General features: G+C 42.8%; 1 pseudogene; it reads left to right on the top strand.

Annotated features, from left to right (window-relative positions):
- LOC145412774 (uncharacterized) overlaps positions 1–20,478 on the top strand; it is a 57,240-nt pseudogene that overhangs the window by 19,241 nt on the left and 17,521 nt on the right.

The raw sequence follows: 20,478 nt of genomic DNA, 5'->3' as shown, positions 1-20,478 counted from the left end.
ACACACGCAAACAGTTCTACTAAATGTATCCGTGTATGTGTTATAACGTAGCAATGCATACACTCACCCATTAGGCAGGGGTGAGGACAGGATTTGTTCACCATCACAAAGTTCAACATGAGTCTGGATGAGTAGGACATCATCATCATCATCATCGTCATCATCATCATTTCTACTGCAGGTCGGGTGAGGCAGGGTCGAGAAAGTTAGAGAAAGGAAAGAATATTATAGTGGGAGAATCAGTCAAAAGTATATCCAGTGAAATGAGCTATTCGCCCATTCAGGCACCATTCAAGTTCATGGAATCTTGGGCTCACATCAAATGTAAACCTTGCGCATGTAACTTTGTAATTACTTACTGTACTGTTTTTACCGGAACTTGGTCCAGATGTTCTTCCTTTTACAGAGTAATTCACGTAGCTGAGTGGCAGTTAAAGGCAGTGCTACGGCTCTACATCCTTTCCATAGCACCTCTGGGTGACTAACATCATATTCCAGTATTAATCTGTTTTTACAACCCTGCATTTAGGATGGAGATAGGGCAGTTTTAGGCCAAGTTAGAGCAAAGAGTATAGCCAGAGTTCTTCTAACATGTATCAAGGTCAAAAAATTATAAAAGATGAAACACTCCTGTAGTGCTTAAAAAATTCATGCAACCAACCCGATCCCTTCTCAGTTCCCAAGACTCGTCAGACTATATGTAGTTCCTCTCCTTCTCAAGCTCAAGATAGTTTGGGCATGTGGAGAGGATGGTGACAGTGGGTGCAGAATGTGAGAAGTGTTAATGCTTGAGGCAGGGTTGCAGGAGGCTGACAGAAGAAGACCTGGGACGAGGTCAAAGACTGTGACCAAAAGGATAAAGGATTGCATAGGAAAGTTGTCAGAGACAGGGCAGAATGGAAAACCGCAATTAGGTGACCGAGGCCAACGCAAGCAAACACGTTGGGGCCTTTAAAAAAGATATGATATAATCTGTCCACTTTCTTCTTGGCCTATCACACCTACTACCACTTCCAACTTCAATTATAAATCAACAAGACCTCTTTTTTTTTTTTGCATCAATCCCTTCATAAAACTAGTCAGCCTACCTCATCAACTCTAAGAGAGCATATGTTTATTGCTGAGTTTTCACGATTCAGACAAAATTTGAATGCGCTGACTGGCGTTGATAGTTTCCTCTCATTAAATTTGCATACTCAGGAAGGGAATGCTAAGAAGACCATTTTATGTGTACACATCCAAGAATTCCTTAACCCCCACGTGCTGGTTGACGTGTATAGCCATCACGATTTGGAGCGCGGAGCACCACCGGTTGACATGTATAGCCACAAGCATCTTCCCTCCACCGTTTGAACCCACGATCATTTTCTATGACAACCATAGGGTAGGTAGATCCCTTAGGTACCCCACTGATGCACAGCTCAATCTGTACACTGCACTGGTAGAGTGTAGAGTGATGACTTCCTATTCCTTCTAGTCCGATTCCATCCCCCTCATCGCAGGGCAGACTGCATCATCGACCCCTGAGAAAGTTCTGCCCTTTGTGCTGGAGAAAGAGCTCAGTGACAGTGCCATCGGTCGTGCCTTGGATGATACAGTGTCCTCACGGACACTGAGTGAAAGTACTTCTTCAGAGGAGAAAAGAAGTTACCAAGTGGAGAGTGAACTCTCTCGCCCTCTGACCCTTTCCCGCTCTCAGACGCCAGAAAAGGCACTCAAACTGTTGCAGGAGGAAGGCAGGGTCTTTGTCCGTGATGAGTTCACTGAGGAAGTGGAAGTCGATGACTGCACACTGGGCAGGTGAGCGTGGAGTTGGTGGTCATCAGGGAAATATACGCCTATGAGCCATCTCACCGGTAGTTTCGCAGTCTGCTTGCTGCCATCTCGCCCTCGAACATCCAGCTTCACCTCAGCTGAGTACTTCAAGGGCCAAATCACCACAACTGGGCCCTTCAGGAGTGGAATTCTCCACATGGGCCCCACGTGGTGTGACTCAGCAGGAAGCGGCTCCCCAGGGAAGGCCTGCATCAGGTGACATCACCCCCATCCTCCCCCACCTCCCATACCTCTCCCTCTCCTTCCCCCTCACTCCCTGCCCTTGGGCGTGAATGCGGGCGTGCATGCATTCAGAAAAGACGTGCTGCCCATGGCAAATGGCCCACTTTACCAGGTGTCGGCAGAGTTGCTACCTTTGTATATTAGGAAGGAGCCGGATTTGAGCGCTCTGTGCTGGTTTTTTATGAAGAAGGGGCAGGTGTTCACAAAAATAAGCTATCCCCCAGGCCCTGGACTATTAACAATATTTTCCAGGCGATATTCACCACTGTCATCATGCAGTACGGGATGGATGAAATTATTTTCCACCAGTCTATGAGCGTGCAGTGGCTAGACGTGCCTGTCAGCGAATGCACGCACATGAGGGACTGGCTACCTATGGAGGTGGGAGGAATTGTTTCTGTGGCTAGCCCTTACCATGTTGAAACCGCATGTAAGAAAATATGTGCTCCATGACTGATGGTCGGTTGATGAACTCGTGGGCACTCCTGTCTTAGGTAAGTATATGGGCCACGACAGGTATGTAGCAATCCTAAGGTTCCTGCATTTCAATAGAAATTATGGGCTTGCACCAAATGACAGGTTACGGGAAATTAGACCCATCCTGACAATGCTCAAGAAGTCATTTTCCAGGGTTTTTCGTCCCATTCAGAAAATGAATATTGATGACTAGCTGGTGTTACTCTGGGGCAGGTTGGGATTTATTCAGTATGTGCCGTCCAAGTGTTACTGTTTTGGACTAAAGTTCTTTGTCCTTTGCGACTGCAAAACTGGATCTATGGTTGATGTGATAGTTTATTTGGCTACAGATGTTGGCTGTTTAATATATACATGGCTGGGGTTATAAAGGAGGTGCAAGGTAGGGGATGTGGGGGTGACACTAGTGAATGAGGGTGAGATGTGGAAGATTCCGTTGTTGCTGATGATACAGTATTGCTCAATGGAGATTAATGGAAGGTGCAAGGTTTGGTGAATGAATTTGAGACAGTGTGTAGGAAAAGGAATCTAAAAGTTAATATAAACAAGAATAAAGTTATGGTGTTTGAGAGGAATTAAGTCACAGAATGTACAGTGAGGTTGGATGGTAAGGATATGGAGAACGTGAGTGCATTTAAGAATTTAGGTAGTGTGATGAATAAGAATGGAACTTTGGGGGATGAAGTGCTTGAAAGGGTATAGCAGGGAAGGAAGGTTGTTGGTTCACTGAAAGCAGTGATAAGAAATAGGGAGGTGATTATGGAAGTTAAAAAGTCACTGCATGATAGTATTGTGACCCCTACCCTGACGTATAGAAGCGAGGCATGGATCCTGCTAGAGGGGAACAAGTCAAGAGTGAGAGCAGTGGAAATGAGTTACTTGAGAGGAGCATGTGGAGTGACATAGAGGGACAAGTTGACGAATGAGGAAGTGAAGGAACGTTGTGGGGTGGTTGTGGATGTTGTTGAGAAAATTAGGAGCAATACACTGAGGTGGTTTGGACATGTGGAGAGAATGGAGAATGAATGATTGACTTAGAGGGTGTATGTAGTTGAAGCGGAGGGAGGGAGAGGGAGGGAAAGACCGAGGATGAGGTGGAGGGATGAAGTTGAGAGTTATATGAGGGAGGGGGAGTAGGTTGGGGGGAGAGTAGTCAAATGGTGGGTGACAGAGCGACTTGGAAGTGTTTTATCTGCGGCCACCCTTTGCGGGATTAGGGCATCAGGCTATATACAGATAAATAGATGTTGGTATACTGAGTGACAATCCTCAAGGTTTCTCGGCATCAGTCATGAAAGTGCTGATAGAAAGGTATTTCAACAAGCACCATGTTCTGTACACCAATAATTATTACGCAGCCCCAGCATTGACCAAATATTTGCTTGAACACAGTACAAGAACCTATGAAACTGTCCGTGAAAACAGAAAAACTTTCTCTGTGTTCCCAGCAAATATTGAGAAAGGTGCCCTTCTTACACTAATTGTGACACGTTAGCCCATCTCTAGCATGACAAGAGACAGGTTAAAATGTTATCAACAGCACATAAGGGTGTGTTTGAGGAAATGGGAAAGACAGACTACAGGACTGGGGAACCCATGTTCAAGCCCGATGATGTCAACGACCGTTATATCAACATGTGGCTTGTTGATAAATCAGACATGCAAATTGGTGAGGTTGACTGCCTTCCTAAGGCCTGCCGGTGGTACAAGAAGGCTTTTTTACATTTTCTTGATATCGCCGTCGTGAACAGTTTCATACTGCTCAAAGAGCTCGTCAAGAAACCTCTCTCTATACGAGAGTTTGAGAGAAAGCTCGCACACAAACTCCTTGAAGAGGATTTTATTACACAGGTGTCAGGTCCGAGGCGGGGGATGCAGACATTGCCTACAGCTGGCAGGCTAAACTGTGCCAAGTATTTCCAGCAGGACAGGCTGATTGGCTGTAGCCTACCACTGCAGGTCGTCAGACATACAAGCAGTGCCATGTCTGCAACACCACCAAACGCCGTCCCCCAGCACGAAAAGAGAGACTCTACCAACGTGTAGAGTGCAAATTTCCCCTATGCCCTAAATGTTTTAGCATCAGTCCGAGCGTGATTACTGAAGAGGTGTGTGGGAAAATGTAAACAGTAAACAGGTAGGCACAAATGTGTTATTTTTTTATACGTTAGTGAAATATAAGTTATAAGTTCTATCTCGTAAGTGTTATGATATCAGTGTTTTATAATAAGTCTTACATGTGTAAGGCAGTAATTGTTACTGGTTATGGTTATTGGTGAAACAGTGAGTGGAAATACCTTCAGTTAGCCTACGTTTTACATGAAAGAAAACCACTAGTGAGGGGGCCATATAGAAAATTACCTGGTTGGCTATAACTAAATTTTTTCCTTTGTTACTCAGAAAATAGTGCTAAATGTGTGAGCATAAGCGTATTTATGTTGTGAAGAACAAAAAAACGTAAGTTGTGAATAACATTAGTAGTATTTTTATGATGTCTCTGATTAGTACAAATCAGTTTGAATTTTAGTACAAGTAATTACCTCATAATCAAATATAGTGCTGAAACAGCCACAACGTTTACTTCTCAATGTGCAATTACCCATAATTGTGTTGTCAAATGCAATTATAAGTGTCGTATTAGAGGGAAATTATTATATTTGATGCAAGAAGTGAGTACAGAAAATCAGAGTTATTCTTTTCCCACACATCTATGGGGCATAGTGTTACTATGAAACAGGTGGAAAACCCTATGGTGAGCCACATGAACAGGGTGATGACTCATCCTTACGTGAGTATGGAAAAGTCGATGAGTGAGTGGAAAATTCCACAGTCCTTCCACGGCAGTGTTACAACCACCACTCCTGTCAGTGCTGTTAACGCTAGCCAGCGAGGCCAAGGTCACTGTCAGTGGCGCGTGCATGGAAGCAGCCTGCCAAAACACGGAAAACTATACTCGGTTCCACGGAGTCTGACGCACTGATTTTGCCAGCCTAGGACAGGTGGATCTGGTAACACTGCTCGACGTACTCGGGCGGTGATTGGTGGATTTCCGTTGTGTTTGAACGTGCACAAATTGACTTTGTATTTCAACCAAGGCCTCCTTGATTTGTAAGATACCGGATTATACAGATACAAATTAAAACAACGATATCTTTAATGATAAATATGTGCCTTTTAAATTACTAGAGATAAACCTGAACGACAGTGATAACAAAAAGTAAGTAAAGTCGTGACTGGACGCATGCGGACAAGTCAGCGACTGTGGCGGGAATTCAGACGTTCATAGCGAGGTGGTCCCGACGTCCTGTGAAGGCACGAATGTTTTTCCCACCACTACTACACAGTGTCACAGTCTACAGTCTGCACTATGCCCTTCATTACCTCATCTACTAATATACAACCTGGCCCTAGATATGCTTAGCTTAGCTTCTAATAATTATGATTTGTGTACACACACACACACACACACACACACACACACACACACCTCACTGGGGCCAATACATGCAATTCTGTTCTTAATACACATGGTGTACACATATATTTTCATTACCTTCATAGGTAACAGTAGCTTTAAAAATCTGCATTTGTTTGTATTCATAATCAGATTCAGTAGAATTATTTCTTACATGAATAAGTTTGGTGTTTGATTTTCCATAACATTTTTGTATCATAAGAGACAGACATACAGACGGACACCCTTTCCCTGGTCACAGTGCATCCTCAAGCATGTATCTCTGCCTCCTCGACAAAGAGCCGGGAAAGTAATGGATTACATCATTATAGAATGAACCGAATTTTTGTTTGAAGAAAGGAAAGTAAGATAAAAGCAAACTCCATGAGAAAATAATAGTTGAAATATGCTGCTATAACAAAACCGCGTGCAGTACAAACGAAATCAAACATAATGAAATGAATTTAAATCAGTCGCTGACTTGTCCGCATGCGTCCAGTCACGACTTTACTTACTTTTTGTTATCACTGTCGTTCAGGTTTATCTCTAGTAATTTAAAAGGCACATATTTATCATTAAAGATATCGTTGTTTTAATTTGTATCTGTATAATCCGGCATCTTACAAATCAAGGAGGCCTTGGTTGAAATACAAAGTCAATTTGTGCACGTTCAAACACAACGGAAATCCACCAATCACCGCCCGAGTACGTCGAGCAGTGTTACCAGATCCACCTGTCCTAGGCTGGCAAAATCAGTGCGTCAGACTCCGTGGAACCGAGTATAGTCATCTTCAACCTTACACATTGACGGGACCACCTGGAGACCTCGGGACACTTTCATTTGAAAGAGGAAGCATTGATGAGTCCTGTATATCTTTATTTTTTTCTCAGGCTTTAATAGTTTGGTAGATTTTAGGGTTTGAAGAAAGTGTACTTTTTTCAAAATCACGGAAATCCCTCGTACGGAGGAATGGGTGATGTCAGGAAACCCCGAAACCCCCGGCGGGTGGGGGTTAAATCAACACAATGCGATGGCTCGGGTATAAACCAGTGATTTTCAACCTTTCTAATCTCACGGCACAGTGAGACAGGCTCTAAAATGGTCGAGACACATCATCAGTGTTTAGGGATAAATTTTAAAATTAAAAGAAAATGAATGAAAATATGTTCATAACTTAAAAAAATAATAATATATTAATATTATTGCCATAAGTATATTGTTGATTACAGTTTTCAAGAGACTTTGAAACTTTTGTGCATATTTATTACAATGCATTGAAACAGGAAGTAATTGAAGAAAATGCCTATCTATCTATCTATTGCCAGAAGCCTTCATCCTGTAAGAGGTGACCACAAACAAATCGCCTTCATGTCACCCTCTCCCGCACCATTTCGCTGCCCTGCTCCCAGCTCACCCCCCCCCCTCTCTCGTATACCTCTCCACTCCATCCTTCCATTTCATCCTTGGCCTCCCTATTCCTCTCCCCCCTCCACCTCACTCACATACACTCTTCTTTCAGTCTTTCACTCTCCATCCTCTCCACATGGCCAAACCACCTATCACATCCACATCACAATGCTCCTTCGCTTCCTCATTTGTCAGTCTGTCTCTCCACGTGACTCCACATACTCCTCTCAAATATCTCATTTCCACTGCTCTCACTTTTGACTTCTGTCCCTCCAAGGTACAAGCTTCACTTCCATACGTTAGAGTTGGATCACAATACTGTCATGTAGTTCCTTTTTCAGTTTCATGTTCACTTCCTTGTTTCTTATCACTGCTTTCAAGGAACCAGCAACCTTTCTAAGTTGTTGCACCCTGTCAAGCACCTTACCCTCTAAACTTCCATCCTTACTCATCACACTACCCAAGTACTTACACACACTCACATTTTCCATTTCCTCCTCATCCAACCTCACTGTACATTCACTGATTTCATTTCTCTCGAAGACTATAACTTTATTCTTCCCTACATTCACCTTTACATTCCGTTTCATACACACTCTCCCAAACTGTGTAAGAAACGGAACCTAAAGGTGAATGTAGGGAGGAGTAACGTTATGGTCTTCGAGAGATGTGAAGTCAGTGAATGTACAGTTAGGTTGGATGTCATTCATTTAAAAATAGTATGAAACTTTCAGATATAGATTGTATTTAAACACAAACATGAGTAAAAAATAAAAAAAACATTTGCCTACATGAAAATATCAGTGGGAAACTTGTGCTTGGTGTTGTCTCACGATGTTCCTTGTCCGAGGTCGAATGGTTGACAGGCATACCCGCATCTTGCAGCTGGCAGTGGAGATCGGCGGTTGTACACTACGGAATTAAGGAGAGAATTAAAAATTGCCATTTGGGCTTTTAATGAACAACACATTTATTTATTTATTGCATTATTGGAAAAAGGAGTTTGATGTGCTTAATAAAAGTACCAGTACTGCCAAAATGTATCCAAATGCATGTTTTAAAAATGCTATCCAAATGCTATTTAAACTCCCAGGGCACACACCTACGGATGCTTCGCAGCACACTAATATGCCGCGGCACATTGGTTGAATATCGCTGGTATTAACAGAAGCTCTCTTACCCCACTCCAAATGAAACTAGGAGAGACAGAGATTAACTAGACCATGATAGTGTAGCACAGCCCTCTTCCAGTAAGGTACCCAGTCATCGTAAGGATTCTTTTGAAAATAACTCAAATTTCTGATGGTATATCTATGGGTCTGCATCTTATACAGCATCTGACACCTTGCCATTTGTTAAGTATTTCACAACAATTTTCACTTCTGTCAGTGTCCAGATCTATATCTCTTCTCCAGACACCACTAAACCCATTGATGGTCACTACTTCTCTCCTCTCACAATTCCCAATCACCAGCCATTCAAAATCCTCTTTTCCTTTGCTCCTTACTTCACTTCCAAACCTAATCTAATGTAAAAATCTTGCCATGCTTCCTCTTAGGGAATCCCCATACTGAGGATGGCCTTGGTATAAGTGATGTTTTTCATGGACTGGAAACTAAACCGACTGCCAACACCAGATAACTACTTCCTTGAGATTTAAGAAACCATTTGATTTGTCAGGCAGTGTAGCGTACCTTCCAGTAGCTCTACATCAAGTGAGCAGACGGTGGGAAACACGTCATCATACAGAATGGATAAGCCCAATATGATTTTTCAATACGCTTTTTAGCAATTTTTTTCTAACAATGTAATCGATCACTAAAAATTAATAATCCTGTTTCTCCACAGGTAGCATCTTCCATGCAGGAATGGCACTTTCTTTTCTACTGGCTGGAGTACTGGCCACTAGGATTGGTCGCCGTCTGTCACTCATCACCGCCTGCTTGCCTTTTGCCCTCGCTTGGCTGCTATTTGCCTTTGCAGTCAGGCCAGAGATGATCCTAGCTGGCAGGTCAGTGACCCCAGAAGTGAGACTATGCCCGGCATACTCTAACTTGGGCTAAAATTGACATCCCTCTATCTTGAATGCTGAGTTGTAGCAATTACTTAGCGGTAGAATATAATGGAAGTTATAAGGAAGTGTGGAAATTATGTAGAACTACGGCATTGTTATTTCTTCCACTGAAAAATGTAAAATAAGCTGGTAAAGGATGAGAATCTGGGCCAAGTTAGAGTAAAAACATAATAGTCATGAAGAAATGGTACGGAAAGGATGTAGAGCCGCAGTTTTTCATTGTCTACCACTGAACTACGTGAAGTAAGCTACGAAAAGATGAAAGTCTGAGCAAGCTAAGGTAATATGAAAGCACTCAACATATTATTGCTCTTACTACGATTATAATGAACCCTTCCATGCCACAACACATCGGACTTGTATTCTCTGGGGTTAAGTAATCTCCCTACACCTGTTCCTAAGCATTTTGTTTTGCTTATTACTCCATCCTATTCTCTTCTGAGTCATTTAAAACATTCAAATATCACGATATTCAGCATAAAAAAACATAAACTGATATTAACTAGCCGTATCCGGAAATAAATCGCTAGGGAAGATATGCTATGGAGCTTCCTTAACCAACAAGAATACGGACCTTGGTTACCACAATGCACCCATTCTTGCAACTCGCAGGTAATCCTTCAACACAACTTCCCTGACAGAGTTGTGGGAGTGTCCTGCTGAAGTGGCCAGCTTCTTTAAGTTCACCAGATTCTGTGCAGGTCCTGTGTTACAAAAAGAGGAGGAGAAAGAAGAGGAAATGAAGAAGAAGAAGAAGAAAAAGAGGCGAAAAAAAAGAGAAAAGAACAATAAAAGAAAAGGGAAAAAATGAGGAGATGGAAAAGAAGCAAAGAATAGAAAAGATGGAAAAGAAGAGAAGAGAAAAGAAGGAGAAGATGAGGAAGGGCCCTCCCTTTACAAATCCTAATCCTTGTTGTGTGATTAAAAACGAAAAGGCCTAAAAAATTAAACAAGTAGGCATGGAACCTGCCACCTAGTTGGAAGGAATGAGTGAGAAGGCAAGGAGAAAGTAAGAAATGAAGCTGTGAATTTCAGGGGTAGAGAGAAGGCTTCAGAAGTTTTGGTGAGAATAGTACACTAAGAAACACGCCAAATCCACAGTGCAGGAATTCCACAAAATTATCCTGTTTATATTTCACTGATTACTGTTAAGCTGTTATGCCGGTTTTCCCCAGGTTACAATAGAAAAAGTTGTGATGTATTTATTGCAACATAAACCTGCTTTAGCTCTGTATTTAATGTGGCTTTAGTGACCTTTTAACAGTCCTTCGCCATCTACTGTATGTCATGCAATACATATCAATATCCTCTTGAATGAGGCTGATGGAACTGTCGCATTTAAAACTACATAAACTACACTGGGGAATGTCAAGCTGTAATATACACAATACATGGCTAAGCAAGAGGTGCTGTGAAATACCTAGAATTAATTTCTTATGACAAGACCTGCCTGTAGCTAGCTGAGAAAATACAAACTCAGATCTAGTTGTATCTTGCAGATTTTTGGTGGGAGCAGGGTCGGCCATACTTGTGATTGGTGGAAGGAGCTACATGGCTGAAATCGCCAGCACCAACATCCGTGGTCTGGCGCTCGCCTTTTTGGATCTGATGAAAGGCCTTGGGTTCATGATGGTGGCTGTGCTGGGCATGGTCCTTCCCTGGTATCACATCAGCTTCGTCAACATTGGTCCTGTGGCCTTGTTCTTCGCTGGACTCCTGTTTGTCATCCCGGACAGCCCGAACTACCTTGCTGTCCATGGGAAGGAGGCTGAAGCTTTGTTAATCCTTCAGCATCTGAGACCTTCCAGTTACGATGTACAAGAGGAACTGAATCATCTGAAAAATCTAAATCAGCAGCAGGATGGCAGTTCAAGATGGGCTGTTCTCCTGTCACGTGACGTCATTAAAAAGCAGATGGCTATATGTGGCCTATTCGTCATTGCTGCATTTGTAGGCGTCGAAGTGATAAAAGTGAACATGCTGAGAATGATGGTAAGCTCCGGGGTGACGCTGGACGCCAACCTGAGTTTGTTCCTAGTGATGTCAGTGTTCTTGTGTGGCAATCTGGCCATGACTGCATTGGTGGACCGACTGGGCCGCCGTTGGTGCCTCATCATCTCTCTGGTGGTGAAGCTGGTGGCTTACACTGCGCTGGGGACCATTACATACTTGATTCCACCGCCAGTCCATTTACGGTTTAACACCGGGCTACAAGCTAACATCTCACACACTGTCTATGGAACCAGTACCAGGCAAGTTGATCTTTATTAGGTAAAATTACATCAACCCTCCATTAATACTTGATATATTCTGTTAAGTCACCCAGACATGTTTTCTTATTTTTTCTTTCTTTTCTCTTCTTTCTTTTTCATCTTTTTTTTTTAACACCAGGTTTTTCTTTAGCTTCATGCTGACCAGAGGATATATTGGTTTAATACTGAGGACAAGTTTTGCTTGTTTCACCTTTTCTACTTGTCATTTTTCTTTGTTGGCTAAAACTCCTAATCAGAGAGAAAATTATTATGTTTCTATGTCTTACATTCCTAATAATCCAAGTCATCTACTCATCACTTTCCTCTTTTGACATACATTCCTAAACTGTGAGACGCATGATATACAGTATCTATTTCCCTTATTTTTCGCCTCTTCTACATACACTTCCCTCTGCTGCTATTATTCCTGAGCTGGGAGAGGCATGGTATTTTTCTCTACCCATACACCTACCCAGAGCGTGCAGAAGACACAGTGGAATGATAGGCTAACTTTTGCCCTTGTCTGTAGTTCCAGGCCCCATAATCCCGTCAGTTAAGGAAGCTCCCTAACACCTTTTCCTTCGCTATTTGTTTTGTTTGTTTCGCTGTACTGTCATGTTTTAAGGAAGCTCCCTAACACCTTTTCCTTAGCTATTTTTGTTTGTTTGTTTCGCTTTACTGTCATGTTTTATGAGAAGCCTTCTCATATCCCTACTGAGAAGAGCTTCCCACATACAGCTCTTCTCAGTAGGGTGGAGTCAAAGGCTTTTCATCTCATTAACTCTCCTCCTCTTACTGGCTCCCTGCAACCTCTGTCTCTTCGCCGCACTGTTGCATCTTTATCTCTTTTTCTATCGCTACTTCAATGGTCACTGCTGCTCTGAACTGTCTGCTTGCATCCCTCCACCTTTATGACGAGTGCGTAGCACCCGTCTAGCAGCAAACTCTCATCCCTTTTCTGTCCAGCTCTCTAATGCAAGAGTTAACCATTACTTCCAGTCCTTCATTTATGGAACAGGTCAACTCTGGAACTGTCTTCCTCTGTCTGCATTTCGTGCCAGCTATGATCTCCAGTCTTTAAAACGCAGTCTGTCCATGCACCTCAAAATGATCGGATCTTGAATTTGGCTCTCTCTTGTATTTTGTTTTTCTCTTGGAAGGAACAGTATTGCGTGCTCGTGGCCTTTGGTTATTTCTTCCTAGCATAAGTAAAAAGAAAAAAAAGGGTATTAATCAGTCATATAATAATAAATCACTTAGGAGGAAATGTTACAGAGCTTCCTTAACCAACGAGAATGCTGACCACTATACAGAGTAAATAATCCCTTCAATCTGACAACCTAATTTTACCAATCAACTGCTGTTTCCAAATTATTTTAATTTGGGAGGGACATTAAATAATGAGGGTACGTATGAACCTCCTGCCCACCCAAACATAAAACGTGGTAGTAGTTTACACACAAGACTCTCCTTCTCGAACAGTTACATTGGGGTGTGTGGAGTATACCTATGTACAGTCGTCTCCTCTTCTAAGTACTACATGGGCTGATGTGTGTGAGGTATTGTGTGGCAGCAGCAGACTTCTTTAAGTCTCATGCCTGTTCTTGTCATTTAAGGTATCTCCCTAGCACTTCCTCTGTGATTTGTTTTTGGATATGGCTAGTTAATATCCTTTTGTATGTTATTTATGCAGACAAAGGCAATACTGGAAGGATTTATGCAATGCAGAAGAAGTGTGAATGTGGATGTGAGAGAGTGTTAGACGTAGATTGTGATGGTTTAGCCATGTGGAGAGGATGGAGAACAAGAGATTAATGAGGACAGTGTATGTGAGTGAGGCGGAGGAGGGGAAAGGGGGAGACTGAGGATTGCAGGGATGGAGTGGAAAAGTATATGAGAGAGAGGGGTGTGAGCTAGGGGTAGAGCAGCGATGTGGCAGGGAACAGGGTGATATGGAGGCGATTAATTTGTGGCCACCCCTCACTGGATTAACCCCTTAACTGCGGTGTGACACTTTCGTGATGCTCAGGCCCAATGGATCATACTGCTGGCCATCACTTTTGTGATTCTGTGTTATTTTGAATTCTCCCGGGCTTACAAGTGGTGGCTTATATCATCTATCAGTACTGCCAATGTCCAACACTAGTCAGCACTCCAAATCTCATCTGTACTCCCATCCATTGTTGACAATTTAGCCATTTTTCCCCATTCCTGACTCCACTCCCTACCTCCCCTCCATTACCCTGTCCTCTCGCCTCCCCAGCCATGCTGCGCTAAAGCAAATTTTCCCCGGAATTATCCACTGATTTCATCCATTGATATAAGCCCTATGCCCTATTCTTATACAAAATAATATATACCAAAAAGAAATAAGGTAAGTGATAGTGCTATACACCTTGATTTGGCTAATTATCACATGACAACACCTCACGTGCACTTGTTCACTAATTTCCCACGGAAATATCCCCTTTGAAATATGCCATATAATCTATTCTCATAATAAAAATATATATAAGAAAGGAAGGGAGAAGCCTAAGTGACATTAAATTCACCTGGAACTACCTACTTTTTTCTGTATTTTCGAGATTTCCTACTAATAATTTTTAGCATGTACTGCTACTGTCCACCAATAGTCAGCACTCCTAATCTCATCTGTACTCCAATCCATTGTTGACAATTTAGCCATTTTCCCCCATTCTTGACTCCCCTCCCTACCTCCCCTCCAGTACCCTCTCACCCCTCCCTACCTCACCTCCTTTACCCTTTTCTATTGCCTGCCCTGCCGCGCTGTGCTAAAGCAAATCTCCCCCGGATTTTTCCACTGATTTCTTCCATTGAAATAAGCCCTATGCCCTATACTTATACAAAATAATATATACCAAAAAGAAATAAGGTAAGTGATAGTGGTATACACCTAGAATTGGCTAATTATCACCTGACAACACCTCACATGCATTCATTCGCTACATTACCACGGTAATTTCCCCTTTGAATTATGCCTTGTAATCTATTTCTGTAATAAAAATATATATAAGAAAGGAAGCGAGAAGCCTAAGTGACATTTACATTCACCTGGAACTACCTATTTCTTTATGTATTGGCGAGATTTTCTATCAGTAATTTTTTAGCATGTAAGTTAGCAGCTGTCAGCCCCACTGTAACTGTCAACCCTTGCCTTCTCAGATAAGCTGCCCCATTCAGTTCCTTGTCCTCCTGTGTGATCAAAGCATGGCACACTCGCGCCCCGCCATTTCCGCCACTTCTGCGCCCATTGCAAAGGGCCCCGTGACCTCTACCCCCAGAAAAACTCGTGTGGGAAGCAGGAAAGGACTGGCTCAGCAGTGGAACGTGAACTAGCCGAATTATCAATGATAATGATGGATAGTGACTATGATCCTTCGGGTGATTCGTGTGATGAGCCGGGTGAGGAAATCATGACAGAAACTCCTAGTACGAGTGCTTCAGTGTCCCATGTTATCCCAAGCTCCAAAGGAAAGGAGCCCTTAGTGCAGCAAGGGGAAGAATTTGGGAAGGGAGTGAAAAGGGGGTGGGTTAGCCCCGGAACAATGGCCCCACGTGACCCAGCCCGCCATGAGTCCTGAGAGAAATCACCTCCCTGTTCCCCAAGCCCCACTTCACTCATTTCGTCCTCTTCTTCTGCTGAATTTCCTCAGGAGTCTTTGTCGTCAGAGTCGCCACCAGCATAAACAGTGAAGGCAGGCCGTAGAGGAAGAGGTAAATCCCTGACCCGTTAAAGTAGAGCTGGCAGTACAGTAATGGCTGCTAATGCTGTACGGCAACCCAGGGTCAGTGCGAGTGACCTTGAACCAGATAAATCTGCCTCACAGCCATCCTTCACCCTCACCCACCCTACACCGCCACGACAGGGAATCCTGGACGCCTTCGCGTGGACGGAAGGGTCCGATTTTGTCCCAGAACATCTTGATTTCAATGAGACTTCCTCAGGGATGCAGCCTGCCTTCAATCTTGACGAGGATGCTGAGCGTGTTGACTTCCTTCTGGCCTTCCTTGATGACGAAGTCATGCAGCACATATGTGATGAGACCATCAGGTATGAATCACAACGTGCTGCAAGTGGTACAGGTGCTGCCAAGATGCAACAGTAGTCCATGCTGGGAGTGAAGGAGCTGTATGTGTTCTTCGCCCTCATGCTTCTCATGCCACACTCAAAGAAGCATGAGTTGGAAGCATACTGGTCCATGGACCCCTTACTACCCTCACCCACCTTCAATAAGTACATGGCCAGAGATCACTTCTGGAACATCATGGGAAACCTGCACTTTGCCAACAACGATGCACCTTCCCAAACCGACCCACTCTGGAAGATCCGGGAGATTCTGAGCAGAATGAAGGATAAGTTTATAACATTCTTCCACCCCTTTTAGAAGGTTGTCATTGACGAATCCTTGGTTTTGTTCAGAGGACATCTTAGGTTTGTGCAGTACATTCCAAGCAAACGCCATCGCTTTGGAATCAAGTTCTTTGTTCTGTGCAACTGTAAGACGGGGTACATCCTTGACTTCGTCATTTATTCAGCCAGCACTGTCGATCTTGATAAAACACATCCCCTTGGCTTCTCAGGCTGTGTAGCGAAAGTGCTCCTTGAAAGGTATTTTGGTGGGAATCGTGCTGTATACAGACAACTATTATACAGCACCGAAACTTGCCAAATACCTTTAAGAGCATGGCATCAGCTCCTGTGGCACTGTGAAAAGTAATCGTGCCCACTTCCCTAAATTCCCAGAGGCAGGAACTTCACAGCGAGGAGACGTGCACCTACGCAAGTGTGAGAAGATGCTGGCAATACGGTGGCATGACAAGAGGGTCGTGCACATGCTCACCACCATACACAAGGGGGAACTGAAAGACAGTGGGAAGGTCGACTGTAGGACAGGCGAACCTGTGAGGAAACCTGATGCTGTCATAGACTACAATATCAACATGCGGCTGGTGGACAAGTCCGATATGATGATTGGAGAGATCGACTGCCTCAGGAAGAATACTAGGTGGTAGAGGAAAGCTTTTCTGCATCTCATAGACATGACGATGCTGGACGCCTTCATCCTGTACAAGATGAAGGTCAAGCCACCCAAGTCCTTCTCCCTGAGGTTGTTCGCCAGAACTTGTGTTCAGCAGCTGCTTGAAAGATATGGTAAGGTGACAGCAGCAGCTCCATGGCGCCATGCAGTAAGACTTCCCGACAGACTTGAGCAGAGGGCGTACATGGATCGGCACAGTCTGGTGCAATTGCCTGCCGCAACCAAGAGGAAGACTGCGATCCACAGGTGCCAGGTGTGCACATACCACCCGACGCACACCTGACCACAAACGCACCTCTTGGCAGTACACTGAGTGCCAGGTTCCCCTCTGCATTACCTGCTTCTTTGATTACCATAGCCAGAAGCAGTTCTAAAAGTGCAAGTGGGAAATGAAAATAATGTGTAAACAATGTGTAAATAATGTGTAAATAGCAAGTGAAAGCAATGGATGTACACCCACGCACCAAAGTTTCTGTACCCCCCCCCCCTCGGTGGAAGGAAGTGGAAGTCAGGGTTAGAGAGAGGGCAGGCGCACAGACAACCGTGAGTGGTAGTTTGGAACTGAGCTACGAGGCGAATAGTGAGAAACCTAATGAAAGTGGATTCGAAACATTTCCATGCTATTCAACTGCAATTCATTATGCGTTCGTATCTTACATAGCATATACAGTATTATAATACAGACTACTATGTTGTCATGGTGTCCTGTGAACCTGACCCATCCGTTTCGGATCCTCATGATACAAATAAAGCACCGAGCCAGTTGCATATCAACTGCACCTGGTTATTATCACTGCAGTGATTATGTTTCTGAATGTTATTCCTGGATTGTCTATAGGTATACTGTAGAATGACTATGAATTTAATGCTGAGTAGCTGTGGAGATGGTTACATATGTTGCACTTATTTTATATGGATGAATAATCCACATTGTGATGGACAGCGGAGAGCATTCGCCAATAATTTACTATAACCAGATGAAATTAGATGCAAACACCACAAAATATTATGAGACAACGAAGATATAGCTGTGATATCCTGCTCCGCCTTGTTATCCAGGCCTTACCTGTTGCTTCACCTCATACGTGCATTATTTTCCTTCAGTCTCTGCCTCTTTTATTACTTTTACTTCCTGGTATCCTCGTACTGCGAGCCATCATATTCTTTGGGGGGTTTCTAGTAGTCCGGTCCTATAACGCCTGCTGTATTACATTATTCCTCGCATCATCACTCCCACACAAACAACATTAGCACAAGACTGCTGAATCTGTTACTACAATTATTGGCGCTGCCACTACTAATCCTCCTTTTTCCATTGTGTCTAATTTCCCTCACAATACTACTACTGCTACTCCACTATAAATCTGTATAATAATACATGACTATCCTTATGGCTGTGTATCTGCTAACCATATTGTCCCTGTTCCACCGTCGACAACTCGTCACTTCCCCAGCACCGCTACCCCAGTTGCACCCCACTCACTCCCACCCACCATGGACTCAACTCCTCCCCCACTCCGACACCACATTACCCTTCACCTCATTCTTGGGCCAACAGACCTGTTGTTCATCCTTTACCGGTAAATATGCGTGGTATCCATTAATAATAATAATAAAATAAGGAATTTGGGAGCCCAATGCTAATCGACTGGACCAATGCGAAAGATTCGGCCTCAGTCTACAGCATGTCCATTCGTTCGTTTGTTTGTCCGCTAACTTCTCCTAGGCTATTTGATGGATGTCTTTGAAACGTCACATGCGTATTTTAGTGGGTTGTAGGCATGTTGTACACTGTTATTTTTTCCCTAACGTGTAGTGATCGCACAAAGGACTACAATGGGATGTATTACCTTGGTGAAGTGCTATAGGGAATATCCAGTGGTAATGATAAGAACGGTCTGTGGTCGGTTCTGTGGTTAATATATCAGTGCTCTGTAATATAGGCACGTTTGGGTCTACAGTTTTTAAGTGTAATGTTGGGAACATTACAGTACGCAGCTATGTTCTTGTTGTTATTTGTATTATTTTATTATTCCTCACCTTTAGAAGGCAGAGCGATAATGTTTTTGCCTGCTTCTGTTCTTACCTACCTAATTGTTCTTACCTAATTGTATCTTTACAGGAATGAGTCAAGCTCGTACTGTCCCGTGTCTTAAACCATATTCATCGTACATATCCTTAAATCTGTGAATTGTTTTGGCACACACTATTTCATTCGATAGTGCATTCCATTGATCAATTGCTCTGTTTGGGAAACTGAATTTCCTTACGTCTTTATCACCTCTCTTCTTATGCAGTTTTTTGCAGTGTCCTCTTGCTGATGCTTCTCCATATGTTAAGTAATCATTTATGTCTATTTTCTCCTTCCTTGATATGCATTTATATAGCATTATCATGTCACCTCTTTTCCTTCTCTCCTGTAGTGTTGGTAGATTCAGTTTATTTAGTCTTTCTTCGTACCTTAGGTCCCTTAAGCTTGGTATCCATCTTGTTGCGGCCCTTTGAACTTTTTCAATCTTGTCTATGTGCTTTTTGAGATGAGGACTCCAGACTACTGATGCATATTCCAGGGTTGGTCTAATGAATGATGTTATTATCCTTCTTAGCATGTCTTCATTTATGTATGTGAATGCTATTCTCATATTTGCAAGCAGTGTATACATGTTCCGTACCTTCTCGCTGATGTGGTCAGCAGGAGATAATCTGTTATTGATAATCACACCTAGGTCTTTCTCTCTTTGTGATGTGTATAGGTTTTTATTTCCTAACTTATAATCCCACTCAGGTCTTTTTCCACTTTTACCAAACTTGATTACATGACACTAGTCCACATTGAATTCCACTTGCCATGTACTACTCCATTCATGAAGTTTATTTAACTCTTCTTGTAGCTCTTTACAAGAGTCTGTGTTAGTAATTCACCTCTGTATTTTTGCATCATCTGCAAACATATTCAGATAACTCTCATTTCCAGTGATTCTGTTTATATCATTTCTATACACTAAAAACGTGATTGGTGCTAGCACTGAACCCTGTGGTACTCCACTAGTCACTTCTTTCCGTGATGAGTAGTTTCCTCTTAGTACTGTTCTCATTTCTCTTTTTATGAGAAAGTCTTGCATCCAACAAAACAGTTTGCCTCGAATTCCTCCTTGATGGTACAGTTTCCATAAAAGTCTTTGGTGTGGTACTGTGTCAAAAGCATTCTTGAAATCTGAATAGATACTGTCCACCCATCCTTCCCTTTCCTGTATTGTGTTTGTTACTCTGTCATAGTAGCTCAACAGATTAGTAACACATGATTTTCCTTTTCTGAAACCAGACTGTCTTTCTGTTATCATACTGTGTTCTTCTAGATGATTTACCTAAGCTTTTCTTATAAGCTTTTCTAATACCTTGCTTACAACACTGGTCAGTGATACTGGTCGGTAGTTGAGTGGATTTTGTCTATTTCCTTTCTTGAATAAGGGGACAATATTTGCTTTTTTCCAAATATCAGGTAGTTTACCTTGACTCAAGGATTTCTTGAAAATTAAAATAAAAGTTTACTTAACTCCTTTGCACATTCTCGTAGTACCGAACATGAAATTTCATCAGGACCACTTGCTTTTCCTCTGTCTAATCTACTTAACTCCTCCTGTATTACTTTTTCTGCTATTTGTATATCTGGTAGTATGTGTGGACATGCATGTTCCACA

The sequence above is a fragment of the Coenobita brevimanus genome, chromosome 12 (genome assembly GCF_032717465.1).
Source record: "Coenobita brevimanus isolate Jiangsu-jjx chromosome 12, ASM3271746v2, whole genome shotgun sequence".
Classification (NCBI taxonomy): Eukaryota; Metazoa; Arthropoda; class Malacostraca; order Decapoda; family Coenobitidae; genus Coenobita; species Coenobita brevimanus.
This window is presented reverse-complemented; position numbering and strand designations above follow the sequence as displayed.